Source organism: Dioscorea cayenensis, chromosome 9 (genome assembly GCF_009730915.1).
Source record: "Dioscorea cayenensis subsp. rotundata cultivar TDr96_F1 chromosome 9, TDr96_F1_v2_PseudoChromosome.rev07_lg8_w22 25.fasta, whole genome shotgun sequence".
NCBI classification, from domain to species: Eukaryota; Viridiplantae; Streptophyta; class Magnoliopsida; order Dioscoreales; family Dioscoreaceae; genus Dioscorea; species Dioscorea cayenensis.
In genome coordinates this window covers 17,024,939-17,033,889 of record NC_052479.1, presented here as the reverse complement: position 1 = coordinate 17,033,889, position 8,951 = coordinate 17,024,939, and the positions used below count along the sequence as shown (strand labels likewise).

General features: G+C 43.0%; 1 non-coding gene across 1 annotated transcript; it reads left to right on the top strand.

Annotated features, from left to right (window-relative positions):
* Positions 1–7,759: 7,759 nt before the first annotated feature.
* Positions 7,760–7,866, top strand: LOC120269616. Its single transcript, XR_005539262.1, has one exon. It is a non-coding gene; the product is annotated as a small nucleolar RNA R71 (small nucleolar RNA).
* Positions 7,867–8,951: the final 1,085 nt, after the last annotated feature.

Here is an 8,951-nt window from a genome sequence, read left to right as displayed (position 1 = left end):
CATAAGCATACGAGCATACCTCTTTCAAAATAAACATGTATAAGTATTCTAGTTTTTACGAAGAATTGATGGAAGGGGAAAAGAACCTGTATAAGAATAGTCAAATGACACTGAGATAGAAGGTGAAGGGTCTAATAAAATGGTAGCACAAAATGAGCAGCAGAGGACACCTTTGAGCAAGTGACACATCCGTATATGCGTGCAAACTGCAAGTGCACAGGTGTCGAAGTAATAATCCTAGATTAGTGAGTATCGTATCCACTGAGAGTAGGAAATAAAAACACTTAAGTTATTTCTTAACTAATGTGGAAGATGAATAGTGATAAGTGTCACAAAATATGAAATAACAAAAATAAAAGCAACAAGATAGAAAGCACAAGTAAAGGAGATAGTAAGGCAATCGATAAAGATGGGGTACCCGGATATTGATCCGCTAGGACAATCGTTTTAACTGCAAGAACCCTCTATTATACTTCCTAATTGATGCAACAGTGAGACATGGAAATCCTTAATTACATGATCCCAAACCTAAGGTGAACCATGCCTAACTCTATACATATCCCGGAGGAGAGATTGAATAACCTCTCAACCTTGCACTCGCATAGAATTGCAATGAGCTCTAGGGATTCCATGTGATAAACCCTATTCCTATGTATAGACCTAACCCTTTGGTCCAGGTGGAAGATCCCTAGCCACATTTAAGCCCTAGGTGCTAAAATAACTTCAGCATTTCACTCCGTTGCACTGGCAACTAAGCCCCAGCGGAAGGTCATCCCTTAACCCATTCAATCTACTATGGCCGCTAAGAACTCTGGAATGTGGAGGTAGGATAGATCACACCAGAGGGGAAAGGGGACACTCCGCTACCTCTCGACTCACACTCTCAATCTTCTCCAATCTAGCTTTGTCTAACTCTCATGGTGTGTCACTCACTCACAAGAGTTACCAATAAGAACTCTCAACAATAGTGTCACTCTAGGGGAGTATTCATACAATCAAGCATACAAGATTGGAACTCACAATAAACATCAATTAATTGAAAACAGAATAAAGAGATTCAATGAAATGAATACATCCTAAGGTTCACAAATACCCAAGTACCCACTAAGGGTTTAGCTCTCCATGGAGCTAGATACAATCAATGAAATCGAATGTAAAACCAAAGCATCCATAGAAACCCCCCTCGTTAATCGTGGTGATGGTCTTATAGAGAGTCCTCTACTCATCGCAAGGGTCTCTTTGTCCGGCCTAGGATACACCTCGCCGGATTGGTGCCGACAAAAGCTCTCCCACTAACTTTCTTCCAAACGGCGCATGATGTCAGAGCCGTAGAACCTCTCCAAATCCCTCGCTAATACCTCTCAAAACCCTAGCCACCGCCCTCTCTCAAGTTGGGGAAAAGATGGAGAAAAGAATGTTAAAATCGGCCTGAAATACAGTGTTTTCTACAATACCCACATAAACGAGTCTTTGCTCGGTTCTTTTTTGTTACGATGATTTTCTACAATACCCTACTACAGTGCCGGCATGAAATACTCCCAAATCCATACTTTCATCGAGGTAACGGAAACGGGCACACATTTACGTTGTGGATCGCCTTGCTTCTTTAATAACGAACATGTTGGTGGAGATCTTGTTCTATATGCACAAGTCGGAATGCTTGAATATGACTGCCCTTGTGCCCCTCCAAATTGTTGTGCTAACTCGAGTATGAGGAGGTTGGCACACATTCCTGCATCTGGAACCTGACCTATGTCTTCACGTTTGAACTTTAGCAAGATTTCCTCCAAATTAGTGCATTATGACCCACATTAGCTTCTTTCTCTCATAATCGGCCTAACAACCCTACCTGCATGAAAGTAACATAAATACACCCATATTAGCATTAAAATCCGACAAAAGTTATTCTCAACACAAGGAAAGAACACTTCGTATTCTTATCGCACAAGCACTTATCAAACTCCCCCACACTTAAGCTATTGCTTGTCCTCAAGCAAAAATTAAAACATTATGTGCATGGATGAAGGAAATATTGGAAGTGCTTGGCATTAGGTTCACCAAAGCATACAAAGAGGGCATTCTACAAGTAAGGGAAATTTCCATACTAAATACGAAAAATCATTGCTCTAGCTAAAAACTTGAATAAAAAAGGGCAACAAACCCAAAATCGTGTAGATGTGTGAACTCACTTAAAACAACCCAAAGTATACTCCTCATTGTTCTAAGTACAAGGGACTTATTTATCTACAAAAAGTAACAAAAATTTCAAAATTGGTAGTAGCTTCACACATCCTCTAAGGTAGCCCTTTCCCAAGCGGCCGCTAAGGTGTCTTTCACACTTTCGAAGTGGTAGCTCTTTCTACCGGAGTGGTAGCTTTCACTCATCCTATGAGATAGCTCTTTCTCTCATTAGGGCATAACTAGTATTTGACTTATGAGAGTAGCTTCATACTTCATAGGTGGTAGCTCTTTCCACCCAACAAGCACAAATAAACAATAAAACTATTTTAATTTGTTCCTTCTTTTCATTCATTTTTTTTCAGAATTAACACAAGAAACAACTATAACTAGTCCCTTATACATCAAACATAAGTTTCCAAAAGAGTTCAAAGAGTGAGTAGTGCAACAAGTGTCAATCGGGCAAAAATTCCTAGAAATTCAAGCAAAAACTAGAGCATGAAAACATTCAATGTTAAAAATTCTCCTAAACTCAAGAATACAATCAATGCAACTAAGGTGAACCGCCATTGCCTATGTGAGCATGTATATCAATCAAAACTAGTATAAAAGAGATGCATGCACTATGAAACTCCCCCCCACACTTAAGTTGTACATTGTCCCCAATGTACACATGCAAGCTCATTCATAATTTAAATCAATTAAATTCAGATGTGGGAGAAGCAATCAAAACAATACTCCCCTGACTCCTAGTGTTGCATTTGATGGAGCTAAGTCCTTGGGAGTGTTGTTCCAACCGGTTGTGAAGCTCACACGGCCAAGTGCCGAAACACCATGGCCGTGCCAATGACAGAGTCTCAATTCCTATGATGATGAGACCATCTGCAAGCATAAACGAGGGGGTTCAGTAAAGCTCAATAAAAACAAACATAACTCGAGTATATAAAAGATAAGATAATGAATATAACTCGAGATACAAAATGAAAATAAACTCAGAAGGAAAGTCCTTTCTAAGTATACAAGTCCAAAATAAAATGCGGAAGTAAAAGACGAGGGAAATAAAATCAAGTGTCGATGTCATCCTCTGGCTCTGCTAGTGCTGCTGCTGGTGATGAAGTACATGGTGGGTCAACTAGTGCCGGAATAGGGGATGCTAGTGCTACCTCGTCCCAGTATCACCTCCCACGAGTGCTCTCGAGCCTCTCAAAGCGATCCTGGGCTCGAGATGGTGAAAAACATGCTTACGCTGGGGGAGGGGGTCCTCTGTCACCGGAGGTGCCTCGATCTCCATAGGTGCTGACTGATGCTCGGGGGCAGGCTGGTAAGCCTCGGCATTATCTCCCTCCTCCTCGGCTATCTCTGGGGCCGGTGGAACCATAGTATAAACCCCCGTCCGAACCTACGGACCATGCCCATCAATATCATCATCTCGAGGCTCAGGGGTGCAAGTATACTCGTCTTCTCGTCCCCGAGAATCATGCCCAAGTGACCCATACCCAGAGCTAATTTCGTAATGTATAGACCCGAGAAAATCGCTCCTAACACGGCATCATGCCCACGATGTCAAATATACTCATGACGATGTGCCTTAGATGGATCGGTATGCGCTGCATCATCGAATACAAGTACACAAGCTCATGCCGGCTCAAAACAGCAGTACTATCACCACGGCCATTCATTGAATGGCTCATGATGGCATGTAGATATCAGTATACAGGTGGGGAAAGGCACGTGGCCTTGGACACCCTTGACTCATACTAGCCCTGACCACATAATGCTTTGTAAGCTTTCTATGGGAGTCGAGCTCGAGATAATCTAGTTAATGGCGGGAGTACTCCTCAGTGTCTGTAAATGCCTCCTCATAAAAGCCGAGCCGAACTAAAAACTGAGTGATACTCAAACTATAGTGATGTCCAAGGGCTCTGAACTGAACTACGACGAGGTCGTCGAATCTCGCATAGGATCTGTCGAACTCGAATGATGACAGAACCTCCAGTGTAAGCTCCCGGATGGCTGGCTCTCTGATCGACAATAAGTGCCTCCAACCACCCACTGAAACAAGATCCTCGACCTCATCAGCGAACTCATCCCCCTGCTGTAAATCTCTCAATATACTCATGTCCAAGAACCGAGTTTGTTCGAACCGAAGTCTCGACAGACGCTCAAAACGAGCCTGATGCTTGGTGATAGTGAATCTCATGCTCTTGGACTCAGGAGATGACTCTCACGGTTGCTTATCAGCTTGCTTCTTTGACTTGGGTGCCATAGTCTGCAAAAATTTAAAGAGAATCAATCAAACAAGTTAATTAAACATAGCTGCAAAAATCCACACGGTCGTGCGGAATTTCTGCACGCCCGTGTGGATTCACGGGCCCTGAACAAACACATAGCCACGCTTCAAACACCGCAAATGCACCATTACAACGCTTTTACTTTGTTCTAAATATAAATAATCATTCTAATTGAAGAAACGAGCAATATTAACTAGTTTCATCGATGAAACTCATGAATTTATGAAGGAAATCAAAGGTAGGGCTTACCGTCAAGTTGAGATGAGAAATCTTTGAAAACGATTGGAAAACATAGCAAAATCCTTCCAAATTGGTGATACGAGGTAGGAAAATGATGTAGGAGTGCTCTCAGACAATTGGAGGATATGAGGGTGAAGAGAAACGATAATCCTTTTAACTAGACTTGCGCCTCTTGGAGTTCTGTACATCCGCAAGAGCGTGCATCTCTGCCCACACGAGCGGCGATCCCCACGATCCAAGTCAAGGCTGTTGGAATTAGAATAGGTTTGGCGGCGGATCACAGAAATCTTGGCGATCTTCTCTATCTAATGAATGAGGAGTACGTTTTTAGGGATTGGCAACTTACCCATTCGGTGACTTTGGCATCGGACGTTCCCAAAAATAGGGTATTGCTAAGTGTTTCTACGTCCGTGTGGAAATTTCGCCGCAGGCGTGGACATTCACAAGCCCGACTCACGAGGGGCAGCGCATGCCCCTATGTCTTCTCGGGATGGAGGAGCTCCTCTACGAGATTCGCGCAGGCGTGCAAAGTACCCACGCCCGGTCGCGATTTTTCCAAGGTCGCCCACGGGGGTGGGTCCACGCTCTTATGCGCTTTTCGGGATAATCGCCAATCTGCGAGGGATGAACATGCATGCGGAAAGTACCCGCAGGGCGTGCGAGAATCACATGGTCATTCACAGGGGCGAGTCAACGCCCCTATGCCTTCTTTGGATGAGCTCGCAATACAAAATCACGGGCGTGCAGAAATTCCACACGCCCGTGCGTTTTCTTTGGATGCCTTAGAAATTTCTGCAGGTTCTGCAGAAAATTTCTGAACATGTTTACACACTTAGAGCCTGCCCTAATATGCAAATTTTACCAGCGAAAAACATGAGAAATAGCTCAAACGACCCAACTTCACCAAATCCACGTGAAAACACATGATGACAATTCAAAACCCACAATAAAATCGCAGGACAAGTATATAAAAATCCAGACACCAACACTCAACACTTTATTCATGCACACACTAAACTACTAAACTACGAAAATAGTAAACACTTTGGTTGCCTCCCAAGGAGCACTTGTTTAACATCACTTAGCTTGACGTACCTTGTCTTACCTCACGGGGGTTCATAGATGAAAGTTGCCCACTTACCCATGGCTTGGACACATGATGAGCAAAATCTCTTGAGGGTAGATGGTGAATTATTGGGCTTGGGACCTCCTAGCAATGATTCACCTAGTTTGTTCGGTGCACACACATCTCCAACAGCCTTGGAGCATTTCCTATGGCGTCTCCTAGCCCTCTTCAATTTTTGGAGAACCTTCTTCAAGATCCTCGGTGTAGATGGTACTTCTTCTGTCGAACCAAGCATTATTACTTCTTCATTGTCCTCATCTTGGTTGAACAAGCCTTCGTATGGATCTATATTAAACATTTCCTGCATGTATTCATCAACAATCTCATCAGTAGCCTCTAGAAAATACAAAGTATCATCGAAATCAAGAGAATACCGCATGGCTTTAGCAAGGCGGTATGTGAGCTTATCATCTCCAACTCTAAAAGTTAGCTCTCTGGCGTCTATGTCAATCAATGCCTTGGAATTCGGCAAGAACGACCTTCCAAGTATCAAGGGTACATCCGCATCCTCGTCGACGTCTAGCACCACAAAGTCTACTGGAAATATATACTTGTCCACCTTGACAAGCACATCTTCGATGATACCCCTCGGATGTCTCACCGTTCGGTTCGCCAATTGCAAAGTCATCCGAGTGGGTCTAGAGCTCGCCCTAAAGCCTAACTTTTGAAAAGAAGGTGTATGGCATGAGCGTTGATCTCGGCTCTGAGTCCGCCAATGCCATTTCTTCACCTATATTACCAATATTACACAGAATGATGAAGCTTCCCGGGTCTTTCTTCTTGTTTGGTTTGTTCTTTTGCAAAACCGCCGAGCAAGATGCATCTAAAATCATCGAAGCACTCTCCTCTAACTTCCTCTTGTTGGTTAACAAGTCTTTCAAAAATTTTTGCATACTTAGGCATTTGGGCCAATGCCTCAACAAAAGGAATATTAATGTGGAGTTGTTTTGAACAAACTCGAGGGAACTTTTTGTACTATTTATCCCCTTGGTCATTCTTCGATACGGAGGGATAAAGGGAGTTCTTGGCTTCAAAGGTGGGGTGCCACCTCCTTCTCTTTTCTTGCTCCCTTCTCAAACTCTATAACCTCGGGTGCATGTTCATTTCACTTCTCACTCGGAAGCTTACCTTGAAACTCATGACCACTTCTCAAAGTGATCGCCTTCACATGCTCTCTAGGATTGGTCTCGGTGTTACTCAGCAAGCTTCCTTATGGCTTTTCAGATAAGCACTTCGCAATCTGCCCTACTTGATTTTCAAGATTATGCAAAGAGGCAGTGTGGTTGCGAAGTGTAGCCTCAATTGATTGGAACCTTGTATCAGATGATTGGACAAACCTAGTTAAGGCCTTCTCCAAATCGTTCATTCGGGTCTCTAAACCTGAAACTCTGTTTTCCATGTTTGGGGCTTGATGTTGTTCTTTGGAAACCAAGTGGCCCTATGGCCTTTTTGTGGACCTTAGTTGCTCCACGAGAAAGTGGGATGACTCTTCCAACTCTGGATTATGCGTATTCTTTGTATGGGTTTCCTTGATTGCTCATGCCATTACCCACAAAATCGCTCGTTCTCAGACGAAGATGCATCACCGATAGATATTGGGCAATCTGAGGAAGCATGTCCTCCACTGCACCCGGTGCAAGTAATCACGGCCATCACTCTATTCTAAGTTAGAAGATCTAACTTCTTACTCAGTGATTTGACTTGAGCCGCCAATGATGTCACTACATCTATCTCATGGAGACCGGCCACTTTTTTCTTCTCCCTCGCATTCCATTGGTAGCTGTTTAACCCCATTTCTTCAATTAATTGATTGGCCTCATCGGGGGTCTTGCTACCTAAGGTACCTCCTGCTGCCGCATCCAAGAGTTGCCTTATAGTCGGATTCAGACTATTGTAAAAGGTCTGAACAATCATCCACTCCAGAAATCCGTGTTGCGGGCACTTTCTCAGGAGCTCCTTGAACCCCTCCCACATCTCAAATAGAGACTCCAATTCTAATTGTACAAAGGATGAGATCTCATTGTTAAGCCTTGCAGATTTTCTGGGAGGAAAATAACGGCCAAGAAAAGCTTCTACAATCTCCTCCCATGTGGTAATTGATGCTCTAGGTAATGAGTGTAGCCACTGCTTAACTCTCCCTTTCAAAGAAAATGGGAAGGCTCTCAACTTGATGGCATCATCCGTTACCCCATATATCTTCAGCATATCACACAGCTCGAGAAAGTTCTCTATATGACTGTTTGGATCCTCATCGGTCAAACCATTGAACTGTGTGGATTGTTGCAACATATGGATGACTGCCGGCTTCGGCTCAAAGTTCTGAGCTATATTCCAGGGACGCACAATGCTAGATTGTGTCCCCAATACTGAATGTCTGGCATAATCGAATAATGTCCGCTGTTGCTCATTCTATTCTGCCATGTTTTAAGATTCTTCTACTTCCAAATCAGCTAGATTAGACTGTTCTTGCACAAGTTCTTTCCCTTTTCTTCTAAGTGTACGTTTGAGCTCGGGATCTCCTTCGATCAATATTGAAGGGTTTTCTCGGGTCATAACCTAGAGCTACACCAAAAGCAAGAAAACAAAATCAGAACGATGATAGAAAAGAAGATAAGAAATAGAATTAATGAATAGCTAAGAAAACAAAGTGCAAAGTATCTCTAAACGCCTACTCCCCGGTAACAGCACCAAAAACTTGACACGTCCATATATACGTGTAAACCGCAAATGCACTGGTGTCGAAGTAATAATCCCAAATGAGTGGGTATCGTATCCACAAAGAGTAGGGAATAAAGACACTTAAGTTGTTTCTTAACTAATGTGGAAGATGAATAGTGATAAGTGTCACAAAATATGAAATAACAAAAATAAAAGCAACAAGATAGAGAGCACAAGTAAAGGAGATAGTAAGGCAATCGATAAAAACGGGGTACCCGGATATTGATCAGCCTTGAATAATCGTTTCAAGTGCAAGAACCCTCTATTATACTTCCTAATTGATGCAACAGTGAGTCATGGAAATTCTTAATTACATGATCAAAAACCTAAGGTCAACCATGCCTAACTCTATACATGTCCCGGAGGAGAGATTGAATAACCTCTCAACCTTGCACTCG